This window comes from Panthera uncia, chromosome B4, assembly GCF_023721935.1.
Source record: "Panthera uncia isolate 11264 chromosome B4, Puncia_PCG_1.0, whole genome shotgun sequence".
In the NCBI taxonomy this organism is placed as follows: Eukaryota; Metazoa; Chordata; class Mammalia; order Carnivora; family Felidae; genus Panthera; species Panthera uncia.
Genome location: NC_064809.1, coordinates 79,628,257 through 79,640,066, shown reverse-complemented (window position 1 = coordinate 79,640,066; position 11,810 = coordinate 79,628,257). Strand labels below are relative to the sequence as shown.

Below are 11,810 nucleotides of genomic sequence, written 5' to 3'. Positions count from 1 at the left end.
AGGAGAGACTGGTTATATACTATGGAGTTGGGGAGGTAAAGTCCAGGGGAAGTTTCCAGTGAAATTTCCATATGCTAGAGAAGACTCATAGGATGCTGGAGGCCTAGCTGTTGTCAAACTAAGGTGGTTTTTCCCTCTAGCAAAGCATTAACATTAAGACAGTAAGGAGTTACTGGAGAAATGTTTCACTTTGCCTGACTCTAGTATCTGTCAATGGGCTGCAGGTTATAAGGAAATTTAGTTCTATCTGCAATTTCTTTCTGTCTTTGTTTCTCATATCACTGTGGAGGGGTGATGGAGACTTAGGTCTTGCAGGACTGTGATCTCTGTCGGTTAACCATTTGTTTTTCCCTTTGTTCTTGGGCAGCCAGGAGTGCCTGAGGAGTATCACAATATCCCATTGGTGGCGGTTGCATCCTGTCAGCTTGCCTTATCCTCCCTCATCAATAATTTTTTAATAAAGTAACATTATGTATTAGTTAATGCCCTCCCAGGAGATGAAAATACACATAAAATGTTATGAGAAGCAAGCGGGGAGCAGGAAGGGGGGGAACCATTTAGGTAAACATTGAACTTCCTCATTTTAGAGCTGTGTTAATCTCTTTACAAATGTGCTTTCAATTTTACTTGATTGTTTTAGCAGTAGCAACTTGAACCTTCAAAACCCAGAGCTCTGTGTAGCAACTGGTGGTAGGGGGTTTTTCTCATTAGACTGAGAGACCAGGAGACTTCACACCTCTCCTCCCGGCATTAAGGGGGTGGATGTTCTGCAATTACCAATTCAAGGAAGAAACAAAACAAAAGCAAATACATTTCAGCACGGGCTTGCCCTACCCAGATCTTACTGAGGTCTTTTATTTTTGTCTTTGGTTGTTGTTTGTTTTTTGGTCTCCAGCTCCAGTCCAAGGGCATCTTAGCACTATGGTTCCTCTTTTCCACGCCTAGAAGAGAAAACTCACAGGAATATGGTGCCCATGTTTTCTTTCTCCACTCACTTCTAATCAGAATGTGATTAACTGGTTCAATGATCAGTCAAGAAGCTGCGCTGCAGGTTTTTCCTCTCTCCTTTAATCCTCCTTGCTTCCTCACTGGTTATTAGACAGCTGTTAATATTAAACAAAGTGATTTAATCACCTTCTGCATTTTATAAGCTCTACCTTTTTTCTTTCTTTTTTCCTGTAGCAGATTTAAGGCCGCTTCTTAGTAGAGACCTGGCCCTGTTCTGAACATTTGGAAGAAACAGTTTTTAAATATAACCTACCAGAGTGATTCCTACAGAGATGCTCATCCAAGCTGCTTAGTAACCCAGACAATACCACAGTCATCACACTCACGTGCTCCAGAAAGTTTCCAAATAAAAGAAAAAAAAATCATTACTTAGCCCTGAAAGTCAGCACCTGAAAACAACAAATTAATTGGGAATTGGACACAGGTGTTTACAAAGAGGTTCAAATGCTCTCTAATTAATTTTAAAATTTTGTCTTAATTTAAAAAATATAAATATTGGTAACTTTGGTAGACAGAATAATGGCCCCCAAAGATGTTCATGTCCTAACCGGTGCATATATTACCCAGAACCGGTGCATATATTACCCAGAACCGGTGCATATATTACCTTGTTTGGCTGGGAAAAAAAAAAAAGTCTTTACCTATGTGATTAGGTTAAGGGTCTTGAGATGGGAAGATGGTTTTTGGTTATCCAGGTGGGCCCAATGTAATCACAAGGATCCCTATAAGAGTGAGGCTGGAAGCCGGAAGTGGGTAGGTGTGCGGTTGGATGTAAGTGCGTGGGTTGGAGCGTTGCAAGGAAGCAGCCATGAGCCACGGAACACGGGAGGTCTTTGGAAGCTCCAGAACCGTAAGAGAACAAGATTGTGTTGTTTTAAACGCTAAGGTTGTGGTACTGTAGCGGTGAGTCACACACAGAGAGTCGGGACATTTAGGCTTTTCTTTCCAGGAGGCAGCTTTCTTCCTGCTGGCACAGGCCTATCGGGCTAAGACCCAAAAGGCTAAGCCCCGAGCATAGCAGGGTGGGAGGTGCCTATTGTACAATTTTTGCTTCTTTGTCTCTCATATATGGTAGCATACAGTCGTCAATTTACATTTTTAGAGTAGTGACTGTTCCAATTCATTAACATGGTATCCCCATTCATTTATTTGGTTATTTTAAAATTTCAGTATTTTATAGTTTTTTCTTTTGGGTTCGTATGTGTCTGTGTGTTTAGAATTGCACATGACTCATTAGATTTATTTATAAGTATTCATTCTTTTGGGTGCTGGTGTAAAGGAAATCATTAAAAGTTTTTATCTTCCCAGTTTTCATTCCTATATAAGAAGCAAACATGTTTAGTGAGTACTAATTTTGTATTCATGAACTTTAAGTTGCCTTATAAATTCTGAATTTTTTTCCTTAGATTATTTTGGATTTTCTACATAAAAACAATTTCATTTCTAAGTAAACTTAGTTTTGTGCATTTCTTTTAAGTTCTTCTATTTCTTTATTCCTTTCTCTCGATTTATTGTTCTGGGTAGAGCTTCCAGGACACTGCTAAGTAGAAGTGATGATATCAAATATCCTTGTCTTATTCCTGATCTCAGAAATAAACTATAAACATTTCAATGTTAAGTATGATGTTTGCTAGATATTTGTGGGAATATGGGTATAGTTTATCAGATTAGAGAAGTTCATTTTTTATTTGTGAAAGGGTTTTATCATGAAAAATATGGAATTTTATCAAACTTTTTTGAAATTTATTGAATCATATGATTTTTATATTCTATTAATGTGGTAAATTACATTAATTTTCAGATCTCAAATCAGCCTTGGATCTTAAGAATTAATAAGAATTTATCTTGGCTTATCATCTTATTTTTATTTTATTTTTTTAATATGAAATTTATTGTCAAATTGGTTTCCATACAACACCCAGTGCTCATCCCAACAGGTGCCTTCCTCAATGCCCATAATATCATCCTTTTTATATATCATTGGATTAATTTTGTTAACATCTTGTTTGCGAATTTTGTGTTTGATCATGAGTGAGATTATCCTAAATATTCCCTTCTTGTAATGTAACTGACAGTTTTTTTAAAGTTTTATTGATATGTAATTCATATACCATGCAATTTACCCATTTAAAGTGTACGATTCAATGGTTTTTAGTATATTGTGCCACTATCACCATAGTCAATTTTAGGATATTTTTGTTGTAGTGTGACTTAAAATGGGAACTATCCTGCAGAATATGCTGTATGCCCCCCAAGAGGAATGTGTATTCTGTTGCTGTTGGGTGGAATGTTCTGTAGAAGTTTGTTAGATCCATTTGCTTTGTAACGCTATTTAGATCATCTGTTTCCTTATTGATTTTCTGCCTGGATGTTTTATCCAAGAAGTTGGGGTATTGAAATTTCCTATTGTATTTCTGTCTATTTTCCCCTCAGTTTTGTTAATATTTGATTTATGTATTTGGGCACATGTATATTTATAATTTACATTTTCATGATGAATTTTTTGAAATATAATTTATTGTCAAGTTGGCTTACATACAACACCAGTGCCCATCCCAACAAGGGCCCTTCTCAATGCCCATCACCCACTTTCCCCTCTCCCCCACCCCCCATCAACCCTCAGTTTGTTCTCTGTATTTAAGAGTCTTTTATGGTTTGCCTCTCTCCCTCTGTTTGCAAATATTTTTTCTCTCCTCCCTTCCCCCATGGTCTTGTGTTAAGTTTCTTGGTTTCCACATATGAGTGAAAACATATATCTGTCTTTCTCTCACTGACTTATTTCATTTAGCATAATACCCTCCAGTTGCATCCATGTTGCTGCAAATGGCATGATTTCATTCTTATTGTCCAGTAGTATTCCGTTGTATATATAAACTACATCTATATCCATTCTCAGTTGATGGACATTTAGGCTCTTTCCATAATTTGGCTATTGTTGAAAGTGCTGCTATAAACATTGGGGTACATGTGCCCCTATGCATCAGCACTCCTGTAGCCCTTGGGTAAATTCTTGGCAGTGCAATTGCTGGGTCATAGGGTAGTTCTATTTTTAATTTTTTTGAGGAATCTCCACACTGTTTTCCAGAGTGGCTGCACCAGTTTGCATTCCCACCAGCAGTGCAAGAGGGTTCCTGTTTCTCCACATCCTCACCAGCATCTATAGTTTCCTGATGTGTTCATTTTAGCCACTCTGACTAGTGCGAGGTGGTATCTCAGTGTGGCTTTGATTTGTATTTCCCTGATGAGGAGTGACATTGAGCATCTTTTCATGTCAGTTGGCCATCTGGATGTCATCTTTGGAAAAGTATCTCTTGTCTTCTGCCCACTTCTTCAATGGATTATTTGTTTTTCGGGTGTGGAGTTTGGTGAGCTCTTTATAGATTTTGGATACTAGCCCTTTGTCTGATATGTCATTTGCAAATATCTTTTCCCATTCTGTTGGTTGCCTTTTAGTTTTGTTGATGGTTTCCTTTGCAGTGCAGCTTTTTATGTTCATGAGGTCCCAATAGTTCATTTTTGCTTTTAATTCCCTTGCCTTTGGAGATGTGTCATGTACTTAACACTTACGAACTATACTCTGAAAGTAGTTGAGATGGTAAATTTTGTTATATATATTTTACTAAAATTATAAAAAGTAAAATAAAGCATAAACAAAACAAAAATAAAAATATTGAGGGTAACCACAAATCATACAAAAACAGTTAAATCTCTGAAAGTGAGCAATTTGAAAGAAAACTAGTAAAGTCACTATTAAAATATTTACCTCTGTTAATAAACAAATTTGAAAAATAGAACAGCATGGTTCATTTTAAAAGTATAAAGTGAGAAGAATATATATGAAAAATATGTAAGATGCAGATAAATATACATTTTTTTTCTGAATATATCATGAGATTCTATGCTAAAAAAATAAAGCATGGCATAAACACAATTAAAGACCAACAAAAGAGTGGGGAAAATATTTGCAACACACATAACAATTAAATTGTTAATATGCATACAAGTAGTAACGCTCACTTCTAGGAAATACTGTAAATAGACAAAGATTTTCAAGAATGCATTTTGCATCACAGCTGATAGTTGATTTAAAAAGAGACAACATGAATTTATAATAAAAATTGTAGAACAATTTGATCAGTTCAAAGTAGTTATTTTTTATAATGGTGAAAACAACTTTTTAGAAATTACAAAGTTTCAACTGTTAGGATTGATATCTAATTATGATGAATTCTCCAAAAAGAAATATTACATGGTACCTAAATGATACAAATTTGTAATTATTGAGATAAAAAGTTTTAAGTTTTTAATTATCAAGTAATCTGAAAAATATGCAAAGAGTGTTTCATATTTTAAAATATAACAATATGAATATATTTACATAGGAAATTTCTTGAAGGCTGTAATCTGAGATATTAGGGTGGTTATTACATTTAAGTTTAACTTGTCTATATTTGTTTATAATGAGTCATTTAAGGTAATGTTACAGAAGGAGAAAAGGGGTAACTGTATTCTGTCAGCAGCTATTAGCAGCTATAGATGTTATTGAATAAAAGGAAGAAATGGTAGACTTGCTCTTTTTAATTTGGTTTTTATTTTGTGTAAAAGTCCTGTGTTGAATATCATTGTCGAATCTTCAGGTCTCTGAGGACATGGTCCCCAGTCCTACATGTTTCAGGATCTTTGCCAAAAGATTACACAAAAGATTCATTAATAACATTGGAACCCAATTCACCTGGGACTTGTGTTTATTCACTCATGTTTGGCACATAAAACAAACATCAATCTTGGTAAAATTCTCATTTTTATTGATTTTGGAAGGTTCAAATATCAGGGCTATGTAAACCAGAGGGAATTCTTGGTTTATTCTCCCAGACTTTGGAGTAGCAATTACCTTTAGAAATAGCACAAATACCTTGGTAGGAAGGTCTTGGCCACATGTTAGAAATGAAATGATTGGATAATCAATACCATCCAAGAGCTGTCTGTGAGGTGAGTCTGGGTCCATGAGTAAGAGCGACCAGAAGTCCACATAAAAGCCCATACAAACATAATCTTCATTTTTCTAATCCTCACGATACTCAGGGATAATCAACTAAAACCATTATGTCTATGGTTTTTGAGAGACTTAGAAAATTATTTTCTCTTAGAAACAGTTTCATATGTCTTGTCAAAATTAGATGGAATAGTTAATTGAATTATAGTTAAAAGAAACAAGAGTTCATAATTTTTTAGTTAATTGAAGATATTGATAGGTCTGGGTTTGTGCAGCATTGAATATCAGGTCACCTAAAAATATGTGAAATAAAGGACTTCAAGAAGCAGCCCTGAATTGCAGATTATCTGCCGATATAAGTAAGGTTACCCTTCACTCTAAGATGTTCAGTTCTCTAAAAGACCTAGGAAGTAAATAGGTGTGAATCAAACAAGGGTGTCAATTTATTTTTCAAGATATTTAGGAGCAAGGACATGATCTAGTTTCCAGAGTTGTGTAAGGCATCAATTACATGCCTCAAGTATGAGGAAAAGAGGGGCTGGTGGACTATATATGTAATCCTTTTCTATATCTGGAGTCTATTTTTCACTTACTAAATCTACTGTTAATATTCATTTAATCTGTTGTTACTTGTGTGATACATTCTTGGGAGTGCTGTCAGGTCCTCCTAAAACATTACAGCAGTCCTTCATCTCTTTAATGGAGTCTAAACACTGGGAGATTTATTCTGGGAAATGGGTGGGTGGTGTATAGACAGTATCTTCCACTTCTGGAAGAAAAGAATACTTTAAAGCAATCAAATGAAGCCTTCACATAATCAGTTACTTGGAATTTCCAAAAGAAATTCTGGGTTTTTTTCCTCCCAATTTATTGATGGCCTTAAACAAGCCTTGGAGAGTGAAATAATTTCAGCTGGTGTTAATGTAGTTAGTTGATGTTGGCTGAGGAACAATCCCAGAACAGCTTTTGGTCCAAATCCAGAATTTAAGTTTCTTTAATCTCTGGTGTTAATGTTTCTGATAAGTATATTGAGGAGGCATGAGTGGAAACCGTGAAAGGAAAGCTATTTCTGTGTCAAACACAGTGATAACACTTTTTGCCTTAATGTAGGTATTATATATGGGCTGACAGATCGGGCATGGTGTGATTTAAATGCCACTCAGAATATTTTCCCCACCAAACATAAAAGCCAAAAAGAATTCCCTAAATTAGAGTCAGGGATATGGAAAAAGTAAGAGGTGTCAGATTAGTTTTAAAATTGAGTCAACATAATAAACAATATAACATGATCTAGGTCTGAGGGCAAATATTATCTTTAACTCTATATCAGACTCCTTTAATTTTGTGGTTATTACATTAAACAACATAGAAATCGTATTTCTGACACTTTTTTTTTTTTAACATCGTCTATTAAGCATAGGGAGTAACAAACCACATAGAAAGGTCATAAATGTGGTTTGTTGTGATTTGGAAAAACTCCTTTGAAGATCCAAGCAGGATACAGGAATGAGTCCCTAAGAGCCAGTTACAGGTCAGAATCAGCAAACAGATGGAGAAATGGGGAGGGGAAAACCATAGATGATTAGATGACACTGTTTTTTCCAGGCAGGTAGTCCATGTAAGATGACTACCACATAACTGGCTCTCACTATGGTGTGTTTTTAGAGTCCATCTTTGTAGCTCTATCTCACCAAACAAACAAAACTTACCCCTTGTTAGAGTCAGGGAAACAGCAAAACTAAGTGAAAGTACTGGCAATGTCAAGAGAATTTCAAGAGAAGTCTAAACTAAGAAACAATATAGCTTGATATCAATTGTTAATATATAGCAATAAACATTAGGTTTTGGTCTTTGTATAGCAGAGTAAGACAAGGTTCAATAGAAATACAGAAAATGGGGCAATCCGTTTTGAACAAATTCATCTAGAGGGAATGTAAAATTTCCAGGGGCAGGTGTCTAACATTCAAAGATCATTATCAAAATGCACATTTTGAAATATCAAATTTTATGTGCTAAGTTGAAGTCATGGGATTTAATCAGTTTTCAGGAAAAGCACATACAGAAGCAGCTAAGAGGATTTAGGGATGAGGTGTGAGAAATATCAGTGTTCCAAAGGTGAGTAGGGGAAGAGATAATTACAAAAGAGAAAACAGAAGGGTGCGGGGCGGGGGGGTAGGAACCCAACCAGGAGTGTGGATATCATGCAAACAATGTGTCAAGAACCTCATAAAAAGGAGTGATTGACAAGGAAAAGTGCAAATAAAATGGCTACACTTCACTGGTACTTAAATATCAGGGAAACTCATCAAGAATAATTTCAGTGGAGTGGTGTATTCAGGAGCTGTATCATAAGGAAATGGTTGGAGGTCAGGAATCAGAGAAAATTATTAGAAGCTAAGGATAGAAGTTCGATTGGTGAATGCATTTAATACTCAGAGCTGATTATAACATCAGTGACTTGCTAAGAAGGTCTAAGTATTTCAGTCAGACAAATAGACTGAATTACAAAGCATTAAGGCTATTCTTCAGTTGTGTATAAAACATTTTCTCACTTATTAGTGAATTTGGTGTGTATCAAAATGTTCTCTGTTTTGCACCAAAGTGGGGCAATCAGTAAAAATCAGATAAGGGCAACAAAAATTTGAGAAAATTGTGGGAAAGATCTGGGAAAGAATTTATTTTATTTTTTAAAAAGTGTATTTTTTTATTTTGAGAGAGAGTGAGAAAGCAGGGGAGGGGGAGGGGGAGAGGGAGAGGGAGAGAGAGAGAGAATATCCTAAGCAGGCTCCATGCTTTTGGCACAGAGCTTGACGTGGGGTTGGAACTCATGAACAGTGAGATCATGACCTGAGCCGAAAACAAAAGTTAGATGCTTGACTGAACCACCAAGGTGTCCTTAGGAAATAATTTTTTTATATGGAAAATGTCTTTTGTAGATTAATTTTAGATTTGGTCATGGCAGTGGAACAGTGTCCTTAGCTGCTTGGTAGGTGGATATAGAAACATCTTGTGCCATAACCACTTCTCATGTGTTTCCCATTTATCCAGGAAAAAAAAAAGCTTCAAGCAGATATTGAAACGGAGTAAAATTTCAATTAGTGATAAGGGAAATATTCTTAGAAAAAAAGATTCCCTGAAGTTTATGATTTCATTGCCATCAGGCTTCGAAGAATAAATCTATTCTAATGGGTAAAGTTAAAGTCCAGTGTAAACTTCAAAATCATAAAAAATTGTTTTACTTGGACTATAAAGAATCCCTAGATTTATTTTTCTCAAATATAGATCATGACCATTTAGTAGAATATGAAGTCAACTTGGTGATTTTGTATTTATTTTTGATGAGATAAATTAGAATAGAAAACATCAGAGAGCAAGGTAGATTTTTTTTTTGGACGTTTTTTAATTTCAGTAATATGCAAGTGTGTGTATCTATGTGTGCATATACACTGGACTGTAAAATGTGTATCTTACTATAAATTGTGGTCAAAATATTTGAAAGCTAAGTTTCAAGCGTATTAAATGACATGACAACAGAACTGAGAGCATGAATTATTAAAAAAATGTTCATTATCAAAGAAAACAAAATACTATGTGTAAAGTACATTGTTTGGCTTTTCTAAACAAACCCATTGTAACCTTGTTTCTATCCTATTCTCAACTCTTAAGTCCCTCAGTTTTACCTGAATATTGGGCAGAAGTCAGGACCTAGGAATCAGAAACCATACTTCCCTAACCAGTTGCATCCTTCTGGGATTGACAGATAACACTCAACTACAGATCCTCATTTTTATATTTCTACTTATCACCTACATGTTGAGTGTAACCAGAAGCCTGACCGTCATCATTCTCATATTAATGGATTCTCACCTTAAAACTGCAATGTACTTTTTTCTCCAAAAATTTTCCTTCTTAGAAATCTTATTCACGTCTGCTTGTATTCCTAGGTTCTTGTACAGTATATCAACAGGTGATAGGACTATTCCCTATAATGCTTGTGCATGAAACATTTTCTTTACAGATCTTTTTGGTGTAACAGATTTTTTTTCTCCTTGCCTCCATGCTCTTTGATCGATACGTAGCCATCTGCAAACCCCTTTGTTACATGACCATCATGAACCACAGGGTGTGCAAAAGGCTTATCTTCTGCTGTTGGATGAATACTTTGACCATTTCGCATCACTTGGCTTGGGATTGGACCTGGAATTCTGTGACCACTTTGCCTGTGATTCTAACCCTATTTTGAAAGTCTCATGCTCAGACACATGGTTCCTTGAGCAGATGGTTATTGTCTGCTATGTGTTAGTCTTCATCATGACTCGTGTGTGTGTGTGTGTGTATGTGTGTGATTTTGCTCTACCTGTATACCATCAGAACAACTCTAAGATTCCCCTCTGCCCAGCAAAGGACAAAAGCTTTTTCTACCTATTCTTCCCACATTATTGGGGTTTCTATAACCTATGGCAGCTGCTTCTTTGTCTCTATCAAACCTTCAGCAAAAGATGAAATGACCATTAATAAGGGAGTGTCTATACTTCTTCCATTTCCCCCATGTTAAATCCATTTATTTATACTCTGGGGGACAAAGAGGTGAAACAAACCTTTAATGACTTAGTCAAAAGATTTATGTTGTTCTCAAAAAACTAGGGGAATGTTGAAGTCAGGATCCCTAAGCATATTTTCAATTTTTATTTATTTATTTTTTTAATTATTTTTTTTATTTTTTTATTTTTTATTTTTTAATATATGAAATTTACTGTCAAATTGGTTTCCATACAACACCCAGTGCTCATCCCAAAAGGTGCCCTCCTCAATGCCCATCACCCACCCTGCCCTCCCTTCCACCCCCCATCAACCCTCAGTTTGTTCTCAGTTTTTAACAGTCTCTTATGCTTTGGCTCTCTCCCACTCTAACCTCCTTTTTTTTTTTTTTTTTTCCTTCCCCTCCCCCATGGGTTTCTGTTAAGTTTCTCAGGATCCACATAAGAGTGAAACCGTATGGTATCTGTCTTTCTCTGTATGACTTATTTCACTTAGCATCACACTCTCCAGTTCCATCCACGTTGCTACAAAAGGCCATATTTCATTCTTTCTCATTGCCACGTAGTATTCCATTGTGTATATAAACCACAATTTCTTTATCCATTCATCAGTTGATGGACATTTAGGCTCTTTCCATATTTTGGCTATTGTTGAGAGTGCTGCTATAAACATTGGGGTACAAGTGCCCCTATGCATCAGTACTCCTGTATCCCTTGGATAAATTCCTAGCAGTGCTATTGCTGGGTCATAGGGTAGGTCTATTTTTAATTTTCTGAGGAACCTCCACACTGCTTTCCAGAGCGGCTGCACCAATTTGCATTCCCACCAACAGTGCAAGAGGGTTCCTGTTTCTCCACATCCTCTCCAGCATCTATAGTCTCCTGATTTGTCCATTTTGGCCACTCTGACTGGCGTGAGGTGATATCTGAGTGTGGTTTTGATTTGTATTTCCCTGATAAGGAGCGACGTTGAACATCTTTTCATGTGCCTGTTGGCCATCCGGATGTCTTCTTTAGAGAAGTGTCTGTTCATGTTTGCTGCCCATTTCTTCACTGGGTTATTTGTTTTCGGGTGTGGAGTTTGGTGAGCTCTTTATAGATTTTGGATACTAGCCCTTTGTCTGATATGTCATTTGCAAATATCTTTTCCCATTCCGTTGGTTGCCTTTTAGTTTTCTTGATTGTTTCCTTTGCTGTGCAGAAGCTTTTTATCTTCATGAGGTCCCAGTAATTCACTTTTGCTTTTAATTCCCTTGCCTTTGGGGATGTGC

At 36.1% G+C, this 11,810-nt stretch overlaps 1 pseudogene; it reads left to right on the top strand.

Moving 5' to 3' along the window:
• Window positions 1-10,058: 10,058 nt before the first annotated feature.
• Window positions 10,059-10,645, top strand: LOC125919859 (olfactory receptor 6C2-like; annotated as a pseudogene).
• The last annotated feature ends 1,165 nt before the right edge of the window (window positions 10,646-11,810 follow it).